Source organism: Vombatus ursinus, unplaced genomic scaffold (assembly GCF_900497805.2).
Source record: "Vombatus ursinus unplaced genomic scaffold, bare-nosed wombat genome assembly UNPS02010304.1, whole genome shotgun sequence".
Lineage (NCBI taxonomy): Eukaryota > Metazoa > Chordata > Mammalia > Diprotodontia > Vombatidae > Vombatus > Vombatus ursinus.
Genome location: NW_020950082.1, coordinates 4449008 through 4462854, shown reverse-complemented (window position 1 = coordinate 4462854; position 13847 = coordinate 4449008). Strand labels below are relative to the sequence as shown.

At 38.8% G+C, this 13847-nt stretch overlaps 1 protein-coding gene and 1 pseudogene across 1 annotated transcript in view; one reads left to right on the top strand and one right to left on the bottom strand.

Moving 5' to 3' along the window:
- Window positions 1–13847, bottom strand: part of DOCK9 (dedicator of cytokinesis 9) — a 359630-nt gene that overhangs the window by 299659 nt on the left and 46124 nt on the right. The gene's annotated exons all lie outside the window — the stretch shown is intronic.
- LOC114037302 lies at window positions 3978–13666 on the top strand (annotated as a pseudogene).

The following is a 13847-nucleotide window of genomic DNA, read 5'->3' as shown; positions in this document are numbered from 1 at the left end:
GGTCCAGGTGGGTTACAGTACAGAGTAATCAAGAAGGGTAAAAGATAATGCTAGAAAAGGAGGATGAGGCCAGATCAAAGAGCTAGGTTTCTGACTTTGTTCAGTAGACAATGGGAAGCATGAAATGTTTGTAAGCAGGGGAATGCCATGATTGAACTGTGCTTTGAGGAGATTAACCTGGAAGCAGTGTGTAAAATGGATGAGAGGAGAAAGAAACTAGAGAAAGGGGAAGCAATTAAGAGGCTATTCCAATTTTGGGTTTTCATATACTATATTCCCATTTTCCAGATCACTGGCATACTTCATTTATTTTTATCTGAAAGTTCTATGTAATTCAATGCTAAGGCTAACATTTTGTCCAAAAGCCCCTTAGTCATTCCTTCAAATATAAAACATAAAGTAATGGCCCAACACACAATTCATTGGCTTCTGGAACTCATGTTATCTCTCCCCAGGATTCAAGGATGAATAAGACCCCTACTTCCTAGGCTAGGAATTATGAGCTCCAGTCCCCCTATGGTGCATGCTAATCTTTTGAGTCAGGAATCATGGGGCAGTGAAAAGAAAACTAGATTTAGAGTTAATAAACTGAGGTTCAAATACAGCTCCACTGCTTACCTGACCTTGAATGTAGTCATTTCTCTTCTTTGAAACCTCCGTTTTCTAATGGCATGAGAGGAATTGAACTAAATAATCTGTAAAGGTTCTTTTTAGCTCTAAATCAATCCTATGACATTTTTTAAAGCCAACAATAAAAACATGTGAACAGATTTATAAAAAGTTTCAAAATGCAGGATGATACCCAGTCATACAAGCTTGGACAGGTCTAATACTCCAACCAGTATACAAGTAAAAACAGAACAAAAAACTCACATACAGGAGGTATAGTGTGTCATGTATGTGTGTCCTGAAACAGAAAACGAAGTCTTCTTGAGGTATGTTTAAGACTTCATGCACATACATGTTCCAAGGTTTCATCTCATGCTTAAATTCCAAAAAATAATAATATTAATTAAGAAAAAAAACATAAATACTAGCTTCCTTCCTGCTTATCATAATATTATTTCTCCAAAACTTAGTTCTTGTAAGTTCCTGAAAAGATAAATTTTCAACACTAAAGGTTGAAAACTGTTTGGGCTAATTGCCAATACCTAAATATGGTCACCATCATCTCATTCCCCATCTCTCCACTAGCAGGTGGGAGGGATAATTTCAGTGCATGTTTTGCCAACATTCATCTATCCTGCCTTCTGCTCCCATCTGAGCCTGTGTGCAGCCACCTCAGAACAAAGCATCCCATTAGTTTCTCTGAGAGAAGTAGTATTGGAAATGAAACTGAAACTATAAATGGAGGTCTTGTTTGGTTTCTATTTAATTCAATAAAAAAAAATACTTAATAAGTAACTAGTATATAGACAAGACACTGCAGCCTAGCCAGCTCAGAATTCCCCTGTGTAGGGCAATGAGGAATTCTGAACTATCCCTGGAATTATCTGTTTACTTCTCTGTCTAGAATTCAAAGAACAATGGATCTTTTACATTTCTCTATTCTGCCCTCTGCTATTTCTTACACAGCCAGTTAGCAGAATGGCAATTGAAACAGAGGGAGATGAAAGGTACAGAGGCCTAAGGTAAAGACAACATCTCTTAATCATAGGCATGCCTGGAATATCTGTGCCCAGCACACCCTGGGTACATGCAGCAGCACACCTTGTTAGGCATGCCTACTTCCTTCATGTTTTCCACTTAGCCTTCCCCTTCAACAGCCAGATTTCTACAGCTTCCTGTGAAAGACAAACAGTTCAAAGGAAGAAAACTTTAATTTGTGGAATAAAGTTTGGAACTTTCCGTGGACTAACCAATGAGTGATTTGTGAAATACTTTAAATGTTTCACATAAATCTTAAATCAATTCTGGGGTATCTATGCTAACAATTCATGAACAATTTATACAAAGATCATCAGACACACACAAGATATTGCCTGTATTTCCACTTCAGAGATGAAGGACCAGAACAGAAGCAGTATTTCTTGTTGCTCCCTAGAATTCAAGAAAGAATGAGCTCTGGGAGCTGACAGCCCCCCTTTAATCTTAAAAGATTGCACACAATAAGAATTCCACTCACAAAGAGAGAGACAGAGTGCAAAAACTGCAGAAAGTCCCTGAGAGGAGTATAACGCAAAGATCATCATCAAGTAAATCCCACTGACAACAAAGAGGAAATTTAGAAAGCAAGTGAGGCCAAACTAAAATTCAACCAGGGTGATGCTACTGTTAGGGCAGCTAGAGTGGCACAGTAGATAAGCTTGGAGTCAGGAGGACTCATCTTCCTGAGTTCAAATCTGGTCTCAGACACTTACTAACTGTGACCCTGGGCAAGTCACTTAACCCTGCTTGCCTCGATTTCTTCGTTTGTAAAATGAGCTGGAGAAGGCAATGACAAACCATTCCAGTATCTTTACCAAGAAAACCCCAGATGGGGTCACAAAGAGCTAGACACGACAAGCTAGACAAGGACAATGATGTTATTGTTAAAAGTATAAAAAATATCCTTAAAAATCAAAGGTCATTAGGAATTCTACCTGAATCTTCTCCAATGGTACACAGACTGAAAGCTCTGCTGAGACTAAAGTTAAGCCACACCTACAGTGGTATCTGTGGAACTGTCTCATAACCCTGAGCATTAGTACATCACCACCAGAGTGGAGGGCAAATCCAAGGAGTAGAATTGAGTGCCATTTGACACCTTCGCAAAACTCCTTTACAGTAACTACCATCTGACTCACCCACCACCAATTCTATGGATTTAGAACAAAATCCCTTCATGCCTTTGAATCCTGTGTGATTCCAGTCCATTTTTTTTCCATTAAGTACTCTACATAGAATCCATCCAATGATCCCATGCACTGGAGACCTCCCTCTTGTTCTTTCAAAACCTTGGGTTATATTAATGTATCATTCAGGCCGTGCATTCTCACTAGATGATTGGTCTTCTTTCCAAGTTACACATATCTCGATAATGTGTTTATACCACTTCTTGCAAGGACACCATACCCAGCAATCTGCTGTAGCCTGTTGATGCCTACCATGTGTCTTTCTTTTGCCCTTTGGATTATTTATAATTTTGATTATTCCATAATCACATTGCTTCATCATTCACCACCACAGAACATGATAAGGAGAATACCGGTGTTAAAGAAAAGGGTTTTTGTGTCAATATACTGTTTGCAATCACTGAAAGCACTGCACAATTTCCCAAACGTAATCAAGCCCATTTTCTCAATTCAATTCAACAAAAATGTATTAAGGAATTATGCTAGCCTCTGGGGCTCAGATCATACATCTGTAGTTTCTTTACAAAATGGACTAACTCATAGACTGCCCATTTAGCTACATGTCAGAGTCTGGACTATGGGTTTTTCATCCATTTTTGTTTTTACAAACAAAGTAGAACAAGTCCTTTCTCACTTTGTAGAATTCTAGCGCTTGATACAATTGGTATAATGTCATATGCAAAGAGAAGCATTTAGAAAATCTTGCCATCAAGGAGCAGTCTTTACTTTGTTTGGACTCTGGATAGAAAAACTTCCACAATATTGGCTAATACTTTAGATGAATATCTGTCTCCCTTCTTTGACACCTCATTTATTGTCCATAACTGGTGAATTTATGAAGTTATCTCCAGAGTCACTTCTGTCACAGAGCCTTATCAATTTTTACTGTGTCCATGGGAGATGTTATATTTGGAGTGAGTCTTCAGAGCTGCATTTCTAAAAAATCAATATGCAGCAGACAAATGGGATATTCTCTATGGCCCTCAATCCATTGTGAGAACATAAAGCGGTATTCTACTATCAAAAATTATGCACAAAAGCTTGCCTTTAGAGAACAACTGTCTGAAAAATGGTTAATATCAGCATATTGACAGGAAATGCCATTACTGGGTACTCAGCTCTAAATTCAAAGATAGAATTGTTATGTCACACGGGCAATTCCAAGATACCAACCTTTCTGATTACAAAAAAAAAAAAAACAAACGAAAACATGGTTTTCTTCTTTTACCCCCAGTGAGACTTAACCTTCATGTGTCCCACAAAGATTAATATTTTCAATGATTACACCAAAAAATTTAGGCAACTCAATGGCGATTCAGTGAATTCCCACTCTCTATCATCTTACATGGGTTAGCACACCCAAGACGCAAGGTGGACCAGGAACCATGAATATCTCATGTGTGTCTGACCCAAGACACACTATTTCTCAAGATTATGGTGTATTAAAGGCAGGTGTGAGAATTCTTTTCAGAGGTCTCGTCATCATTGACAAGAAGGGGGATCCTTCACCAAATTCCTATCAGCGATGTTCCTGTGAGTGAGTCATTGTGGCTAGTCCAGACCTTCCAGTTCAAAGACATGCATGGTGAAATGTGCCCAGCTGGCAGGAAACCTGGAAGTGATACAATCCATAGATGTCCAGAATGTCTAGCTCACACAATGAATAGACCAAAGGCTTTAGAGTCAAGAAGACCTGAGTTCAAATCCTGCCTCAGATACTCACTAGCTATGTGATCCTGGGCAAGTCGCTTAACCTCTGTTTGTCTCAATTCCTTCATCTACAAAATAGGGGTAATGATAGCATCTACCTCCTAGGGTTGTTGTGAGAATTAAATGAGTTAACATATATGTAAAACATAAATGAGTTAACATATGTAATTAAATGAGTTAACATATAACATAACATTTTGCAAACCTTAAAGTGCTATGTAAATACTAGCCATTATATTATTTCTCCAAGCAGAAGCTAGCCGCTTCTGCCAAATACTGCTGTGGCTGCAGATTTAGACTGCTGTCCTGATTTAAAGAACAAATGTCCAATACCTTTAAACTCCAAGGCCTTAGTAGACTGAGCCAAGATATGGTGATTACTGAAATTATTCCTTCCTCAGGGCAACACCCTGATGGACAGGGTAGGATTACGGTTGTCTCTCTCTCTCTCTCTCTCTTTCTAATGGCCAAATGCTGTGTTAATGTTTGTACCATGGTCAGGCCTTGGGTCTAAAGTCCATCTGACATTTTTGTAGCTCTGTTAAACTCATTCTAACAAAAACAACAACAAAAGTGTGATACTTTTTCCTTTCTTATGTTTTCATCACAAAAAATTTGAAGCCTTCCTAGACTATTCAAAAAGATATTACAGAGGTAGGAAAAGTAGGTTTATAGGTCAGTGGTAATTATATTATATTATAGGTCAGTGGAAAATACAAACTGGGGCACCAGCATTTATTCAATATTTGTTTAGTATCATTATTGTCTGATTTTGGTGAGAGTGAGAAAGAGCAATAAAATCTCATAAAACCAATGAATCTAGATGAACGTTTTAGATGAGAAGTAAAAACAAGAATTCATAAAAGCACAGAATTTAGTTCTACAAATGACCTGAGGTTAGAGATTATCTAATCCTATGCCCCTACCCCAATTTTATGAATGAGAAAACTGAGTCCAAGGGAACTAACCCAAAATCACATTGTTGTTGTTTAGCTGTTTTCAGCATTGTCTAATTTCTTTGTGACCTCATTTGAAGTTCTCTTCGCACAGAAGCTGAAATGGTTTGCCATTTCCTTCTCCAGCTCATTTTAAAGCCGAAGAAATTGAGGAACACAGGGTTAAGTGACCAGCCCAGGGTCACCCAGCTAGAATGTATCTGAGGCCAAATTTGAACTCAGGAAGACGAATTATCCTGACTCCAGGCCAGGTGCTCTAGCCACTGTGCCACCCAGGTGCCCTAAAAATCACATAGTTAACAAAATCATGAAGCAAAGCTGGGATTTGAATCCAGGTCCACTACTGCCTCCAAATCCCGTGCTCTTCAAAACCATATTATATAAAGTGGATAGGAAAGCAGACAATAATAGAGATTTTAGGGATTTTATTTGCTTAAGGCTGCTTTAACAAGTACCATAAATTGGGGCAGGTAGGTGGTACAGTGGATAACGCTCTGGATACGCTCTGGCCTTAGAATCAGGAGGACAAGAGTTCACATCCGGCTTCAGACCAAACACTCGACACTTACTAGCTGTGAGACCCTGAGCAAGTCACTTAACCCAAATTGCCTAAAAAAAAGAAAAAAGTACCATGTCTCCCTACATAAGAAAAATGTATCAAAGGGAGGAAAGACAGTTTCTATCTATGAAACACCTCTTTCAGTCCACATGTTTGATGAAATTTACTTTCTAAAATTTCCCTTAAAGTCAGAATTGTTTCAGAAGATCTCTTTTCTATAAAAGGCAACTGGACCAGAAATATTCTCAAGTTTTCTCTCAAGGCAAACACACTAATGAATTTTCAAAATGAATGTGTCACTGAAAGAATACCAAAAGGTGAGATGACAGGCTACTGTGACCATGTGGAAGATTCTGCTTTCTGCAGTATCAGTTACTGTAACTCAGAGACCTCAAGCTGTTACCTAGTCCACAGCTAGATTACAATGTGTGGTCTGATGCCATCAGATATCACAAGCTAAGCAGGGTTATTATGAGGGCAAAGGGGTGTCCCTACCCTGCTAACACAGCACACACCAGGTGGTTGTAAGAATAAAGCTAATTCTGTATTTAAAGAAAAAAAAAACACTCCAACAGATGGTGCTGAAATACTTGAAACATCGCATCACAAATGAGATTATACATACTCAGACACTTTAAGGAAGAAGGGGGTGTCATGAGAAAGCCAAGTGTGAGATGCTTTTCTGCATGCGTAAACTCCCTAACTTCTCCATTTTTTACTACAAAAATGTTGCTGGGTTTTTGCCACATTCCCTTTTCCATGAAGCTTTTCTTGCTCGACACCTTAAGTCTGAAGTGGTCTCTCCCCATGAATTCTCATAATGTCTTGTACCTTTCTTGTCCACTTATGTATGCAAATACATCTAATGCAAAACAGAAAATGTATTATCTCCCATACCATGCTGTAAAGTCCTTGAGATCAGCGTTTGTGACTAACTTATCTCAGTGTCTCCCTTGGTGTTCCACACAGTGCCTTACATGTAGGGGATAAGGATTAGATTTGTGATTTTACTGGTACAAGGATCATTTAGATGAGGATACTCCCTCTCTATCAATGTAGATCAGCAGCTTCTCTAAAATTTATAGTCTTAAAGAGTTACCCAGAGCACAGAGAGATTAAGTGATTTGCCCCACAGATAGGGCATGTTCAAGTCAGGGCTTGAACCTCGGCTCTCTTATCCACTATACCATAGTGCACATAGCAGATAATTAATAATGAATGAAAGAATGAATTTCAAGTAATGAAAATGTCCTACTTAAATTCATTTCACAGGAGTAATCTGAGGCTGTGTTAATTTTAATTTAAAAAAAAAAAGTTCCATTAACCCGAAAGAGTAAACTTTTATGTTAACAGTAATGCAAGAAAGTCATAAAGAACAGCCTTGGCAAACCCTCTCTAAGCTGGTCTATTTCTAGTTTAAACCCAACAGTGCAGATTTAAACAAAGAAGGTCAAGTGGAGGTATTTTAGTCCCAAGCCTCGGGTCAATCAGAGATTTTAAATTTGACTCAAAAGTCACTATTAAGTGTTTTGCTTTTAATCAGAATTCCAGTATCACCCTAGAACAGACACAAACCCTCAAATCAGCAATGAAATCAGAGCCTGACTACACAGTGGTAGTATCTTTAGAGCTAAATGGAAACTGGGAGACAAATGAAAATTAAACAAGATAAAGAATTAAACCAGATAAAGGGGAAAACAGGCAAAAGTCAACGAAGAAGATCCATTTCTAAAATGAATATAAGTTAAAATGCTATTTCATGTGCGATCTGGGTAATATAGAAATAAGAATAAAATGAAATCAGAATAAACAGAACAAGAAGACTAGAAAAAGTGATGTAAACAAGAAACAACAGAACAGGCATGGAAGAGAACAGAGTAGAGGCAAATGGACAGTGACAAATCCAAACATGGGAGAAAAGTACCGGAACCACAGGTTACACAAGGAAGAAGCATTTCTCAAACTAGCCTGTGGTGGTAATGGATGTTTTAACCCTCATTTATTCACCAAGTATTTACTTTAGGATAAAGATTCATTTGCCACATTCCCTGCCCACATAGTTCATGCCTACCCAGTTAGCCTGATATTAATTTGGTTTCATTCATTCAAACATTTAGCAATTATACAAATACCTGTGGAGAGAGAAAAGAGGTATAAGGTAATTGTCCCTGCATTTCAGAAGCTTCCAATTTTTCTGAATGGACATTACACACAAAACTGTTAAGGAATGATGCAACACAATTCAACAACAACAAACATTTATCACGTGTCTACTGTGGGTAGAGTAACACCAGCTGGAAGGAAATTGTAAATTGCTACAGTCCTACAGGAGTCCAGGGAAAAAGGAGCTCAATTTGCACCAATGTGTTTCCTCTCTAAAAAGCCTTTCCCCCAAATACTTCACTAAAGGCTACACGGAGGGGGAAGGATCCACCAGAATGGAGCATTTGAGTCAAAGAAATAAGAGATTCCCAACGTGACCTAGATTCTACATATCAAGACATAACCTCTGACACTGGGGTTTTTCAATATAAAGAACTGTTTAATGCTATACGTGAGATAGCAACAAAATCCTGGGAAATACAGGAAAGGGGGAAGGAGAGAAAGTCCAGAAGGGGACAGAAACAAATAGGAAAATTTTGTTACCTTTTTGTTAAAACTTACATACCCTTTTAAAAAGTGTAAATAATGGAAATTCACTATTTTATGTATGATTCTTTGCTCATTTGAATATTTGTGCTTGCTGGTGGTTAAGTTTATAATAATGAAAAAAAATTCAACAAATAACATTTTTAAAGCTTTATAGAAAAGATTGACATGAGGGAAGAGAAAGAAAGGTTTTCAAGACTGAAAAAACAATACAAGCAATGATTTGGGAGTCAAGACGAAGCACAAAATAACTAGAGAACCACAGAATTCTTTGTTTTTGAAAGAACTTTAAAAATGATCTAGTCCAATCCACTTGTCTTAGAGATGAAAGGAAGGGTGGCACAGTGGTTAAAGAGCTGGGCTCTGGATCAGGAAGATGTAGGTTACAATCCTGTCATTGCTAAGAACTAACTGAGTAACCATGGACAATTCACTTAACCTTTCTAAGCCTCAGTTTTCTCATCTGAAAAATGAAGACAATAGTGCCTGTATTACTGCCCTCACAAGGCTATTCCAAGGCACAAATGAATAATGTACTTTGTAAATTTTAAAGCATCTTGAAAACTGTAAAGCACTACATAAAATGTTGATTATTAATACTACTGTGAGGAAGCAAGCTCAGATATTATTATTCCTCTTACAAATGATGTAATATAAATACATAGCAACTTAGTAGCAGAAATATTAAGGCTTCCTGACCTCCAAATCCTGTTCTTGCCATTAGACTTCACTGACAACCCAGATCAATAGATTGTAAACTCCCAGATCAACAGATTATAAACTCCCAGTAGAGTTTAAGCTCCTTGAGGATCAAGACTGTTTTATTTCTATCTTTGTATTCCTGGATATTCCTAGTTAGGAAACTAGAGCTTAGCATAGTACCTCTAGCAGAGATAGGAGATGTTCAATAAATGCTTACTGAACTGAACTAAACGGAATCAGACAATTTATTTTAAGCTCAAATTTAGGGATTCTTAGATCCAAAGATTCAATAAGGGAGTTCTAACTGCTCTAAAAAAAGGGGGTGAAATTGAAAGTTTACTAAGGTATGACTTGCTTGTAAGTGGGAAGAAAAAACAGACACAGAATGAAATTCAGCTTATGCTGTTGCTTTTATATGTCCTCGGGTGTTTAGAAAACTGTGATGGAACCCACTAAAATATTTGTGGTTGTTGTTCAGTCATGTCTAACTGTTCATGACCTCATTTGGAATTTTCTTGGCAAAGATACTAGAGTGGTTTGCCATTTCCTTCTCCAGCTCACTTTACAGATAAGGAAACTGAGGCAAACAGGGCTAAATGACTTGTCTGGGGTCACAAAGCTGGTAAGTGTCTGAGGTCACATTTGAATTCAAGTCTTCCTGACTCCAGGCCAGGCACTCTAAACACTGCATCACCAAGCTCCCCACCCCCCTTACAACCTATCAGGTTTGCTTTTCCTGTCCTCCGTTTGTGAGGAGGCTCCCAACTATATCAGTAGGGGTGCTCTGTCATCAGGTACAACAAGCAATTAAGACACATTTGCTAATCAACTACTATATGCCAGGCACTGTGCTAAGCACTGGGCATAAAAAGAAAGGGAATAGACAGTCCCTGTTCTCAGGGGGCTTACAGTCCAATGGAGGAGTCAACAAGCAAACAACTATGTACAAACAGGATAAATCGGAGATAATCAACAGAGGAAAGGCCCTTTATGAGGGAAAGGCGTCTTGTAAAAGGTGGGATTTTTCCTGGGGCTTGAAGGAAGCAACGAGGTAGAGATGAACAGTATCATTTTCAATTGCAAAGGAGAAGGAAAGAAGGCATGATGTCAGAAGGAAGAAGGGAAAGGGGAACAAAATTTTAAATATACTTTTTATTTGAACCTGTTACTGAGACTCAATGGATAGCACCACTGTTTTTGGTTTAGGTTTTTTTGGTGGGGTTGGGGGGGGTTGGTTTTTTTTAGGGGGGGGTTGGATTTTTTTTGTTTGTTTGTTTGTTTTTTAGCCAAACAAGGTTAAGTGACTTTCCCAAGGTCACACAGCTAACAAATATCTGAGGCTGGATTTGAACTCAGGTCCTTCTGACTCCAGATGAGGCCAGTCCTCTATGCTGTACCATCCAGCTGCCCCACCAGTGTTACTATGAATAATTTTAAAAACAACATCTTAGGTACACATGGCATTAAAGAAGAATGTGGTCTCTTTTCACCACTCTACGAAGACCAGTGTAGTATAGTGGAAAGAGGGATGACCTGGGAATCAGGAAGAGACTTTGGTTTAAATCCTACCTGTACCATTTACTAACTGTGCGGCCATGGGCAAGTCAACAAGCATTCATTAAGCACATTCCACGTGCCAAAAAAAATTGAGTGTGTAAAAGAGGCTGTCTTTTGCCTCATTTCTTACCTAGCCTTCTGAGCCAATTAGGGCCTAAACAATGACCAAGTGGGGCTTGGCTTTTTTTTTTTTTTTTTTGACTAAGTAAAAGATGCTATTCTCTGCCTCATTTCTTACCCAGCCTTAATCACCAAAAGGGCATTGCCTCAGACAAATCGAGACCCAGGAAAGACGTTAGTTTAAAAAGGCTAAGATCTCCCACTGCATCTGGAGCCATCTCCAGTCATCCTGATCTATGTCTTGCCACTGGACCCAGATGGCTCTGGATGAGAGAGTGAAGCTGGTGACTTTGTACAGCTCTTCCTCACTTAAACCCAATTGACTTGCAAGTCAAGACATCACCTTCCTGATGTCTTTGGTCCCCTTTGAGAATGAAGGACAAAGAACAACAATAACAATGTGCTAAGCACTGAACATACGAAGAGAGGTAAAAGGCAGTCCCTGCTCTCAAGAAGCTCACTGGCTAATAGTGGCGACAAACTGAAAACAACTATGTGGCCACAGGCCAGAATAAACTGGAGACAGTCAACAGAGGCGAGGCCTGTGACCTCCTGAGAAATCCAATGGTCTTTTTATAATCCTCACTTCTTTGCAGCCTTTGACACTGTTAACATTCCCCTCCCCTTATAACTGTTCATCCCTTGGCTTCAGAAATATCCAGGCTGGTATTTCTGGTATGCTGGAGTCGGTTTGAACAGGGTCTAGAGAGCTGGTTGTTAAATTCTCACTGTGAACATTTACATATTAGAAATTAGCAAATGCTACCAATCAGGGCTTGATTCATAGTTTTGTTAACTGTTGACTCTAGACTTAAGAAAGTGATGGAGAAAATATTGATAATGCAGATTCAACTTAAAAGTTTGTAGTATGTACATTCCTTCCCACACGCCCCTAGTCAGTTGTTAAGCATTTAACAACTGGCTCAAACTTGGAAATATCACCATGCCTTTGTTTTCCCACCTTCTCTATCACCAGCTCTGCTTCTTTTATAGGTCTCTCTACTACTTCCTGACTCCTTCAGGTGTGTATGCCCCCAAGGGTCTGACCTCAACTCTTTTCTTTTCCTTTCTCACTTGGCAATCTTATCCATTCTCATTCCTTCAACAAGCCCCAGTGGGCAAAGAGGTAAAATGGGTCCATGTCAACTTGGAGTCAAGAGACCTAGGTCAACATTCTACCTGAGACACTTACTGTCTATATGATCATGGGCAAATCACAATCTCTCAGAGCCTGTTTCCTCATAAGTAAAATGAAGATAGTAGTACTTTCACAACCTTCCTCAAAGAGCTAAGACAAGAAAAGAAAGAAAGAATTTTAGAATTCGTTTAAGTGATACGTAAATGTGCATTGTTATTATTAATGGCCCTCATGAAACCAGGTTCATTGCTTCTTCCACATGCTTTAACCTAGGCAACCAAGAATAGGAAAGGAAGGATAAATGATCTCTTCAGCCAACTTGACATGGAATCATCATCATCATCATCATCATCATCATCAATCATCATCAGTTTACGGCACTTTTAAAGTTTGCAAAACGTTTCAACTAAATTCTCTCATTTCAGCCTCACAAGAATCCTATGGGGCAGATATAATACATATATTATACCCATTTTAAAGATGAGGAACCTGAAGATCTGAGAGGTTAGGTGATTGCCCATAGCTACCCACCTATGAAGTATCACACGTGGGATCTGAAACCCAGGTTGTTTTGTCTCCAAATTCAGCATCCTCTCCAAAATTTTGATACCTATGGTTTCCAAGCAGACTGTCTTCACTCCTTCCTTTGCAATCCCTCACTCTTTCCTTTGCAATTTCTCCCTTCCTCAAACTCCCCCAGAGCCCAGCACACCAGGTAGAAGGAAAGCTCAACCAATTCCACAAAGGCAAAGAAACTAGACTTCACTATGACAATCATAAGTATGCTACTCCCAGAGTTTATATCTACAGAGGCTTACAAAAAGTTGCCCTATGGATGGTTCATATGTTAGAGGAATTTAGGCATATGGTGACAAAAGCAGTTAAAAGGGGGAAAGTCTCCTTAGGTCTTCATCTAATGTCAGCAATTGGTTCAACATAAACACAATGTTTAAAAAAAAAAAATGATGGTGAACATAAGCTGGTTCCTTTCTACCTTCCCAGCTTTATTGCATGATACTCCCCTCTATAACCCAGTGAATACTCCTCTCTACAACCCAGTGACACTGGCCTCCATGCTGTTGCTGTTACTCACAAAAGACTTTCTATCTCCTAGCATTTTCAATTGGCTGTGCCCCAAGCCTGGAATTCTTTCCCTCCTCACCTCAGCATCCTAGCTTCTCTCGACTTCCTTAGCGTCTTAGCCAAAATTACAGCTTTTGAAAGAAGCCTTTCCCAGTCCTTAATGTTAGTGTTAATGTTAATACGCTCTGAAAGTATCTCAAATTTATCTTATATACATATTGTTTGTACATTAGGTTTGCATACAGTCTTGCCCATTAGACTGTGAGGATAGAGACTGTTTTTGCCTTTCTTCATATCCCCAGTACTTAGCATAGTGCAGGGCACACAGAAGGAGTTTAATAAATGCTTGTTGACTTGATTTCTGGAGCAATCAGCATGGTATCACAGGAACAATGAGTCAGTCAATCAACATGCATCTACCATGTTTTTGACAATCGATTATAATGGGATTCTGTCAAATTAAGACAGGATTTAGTTATGCTATATTAATTATTGTGATATAGCCTTGATGGAGTGGTGATACTAGAGGATGGGTATAC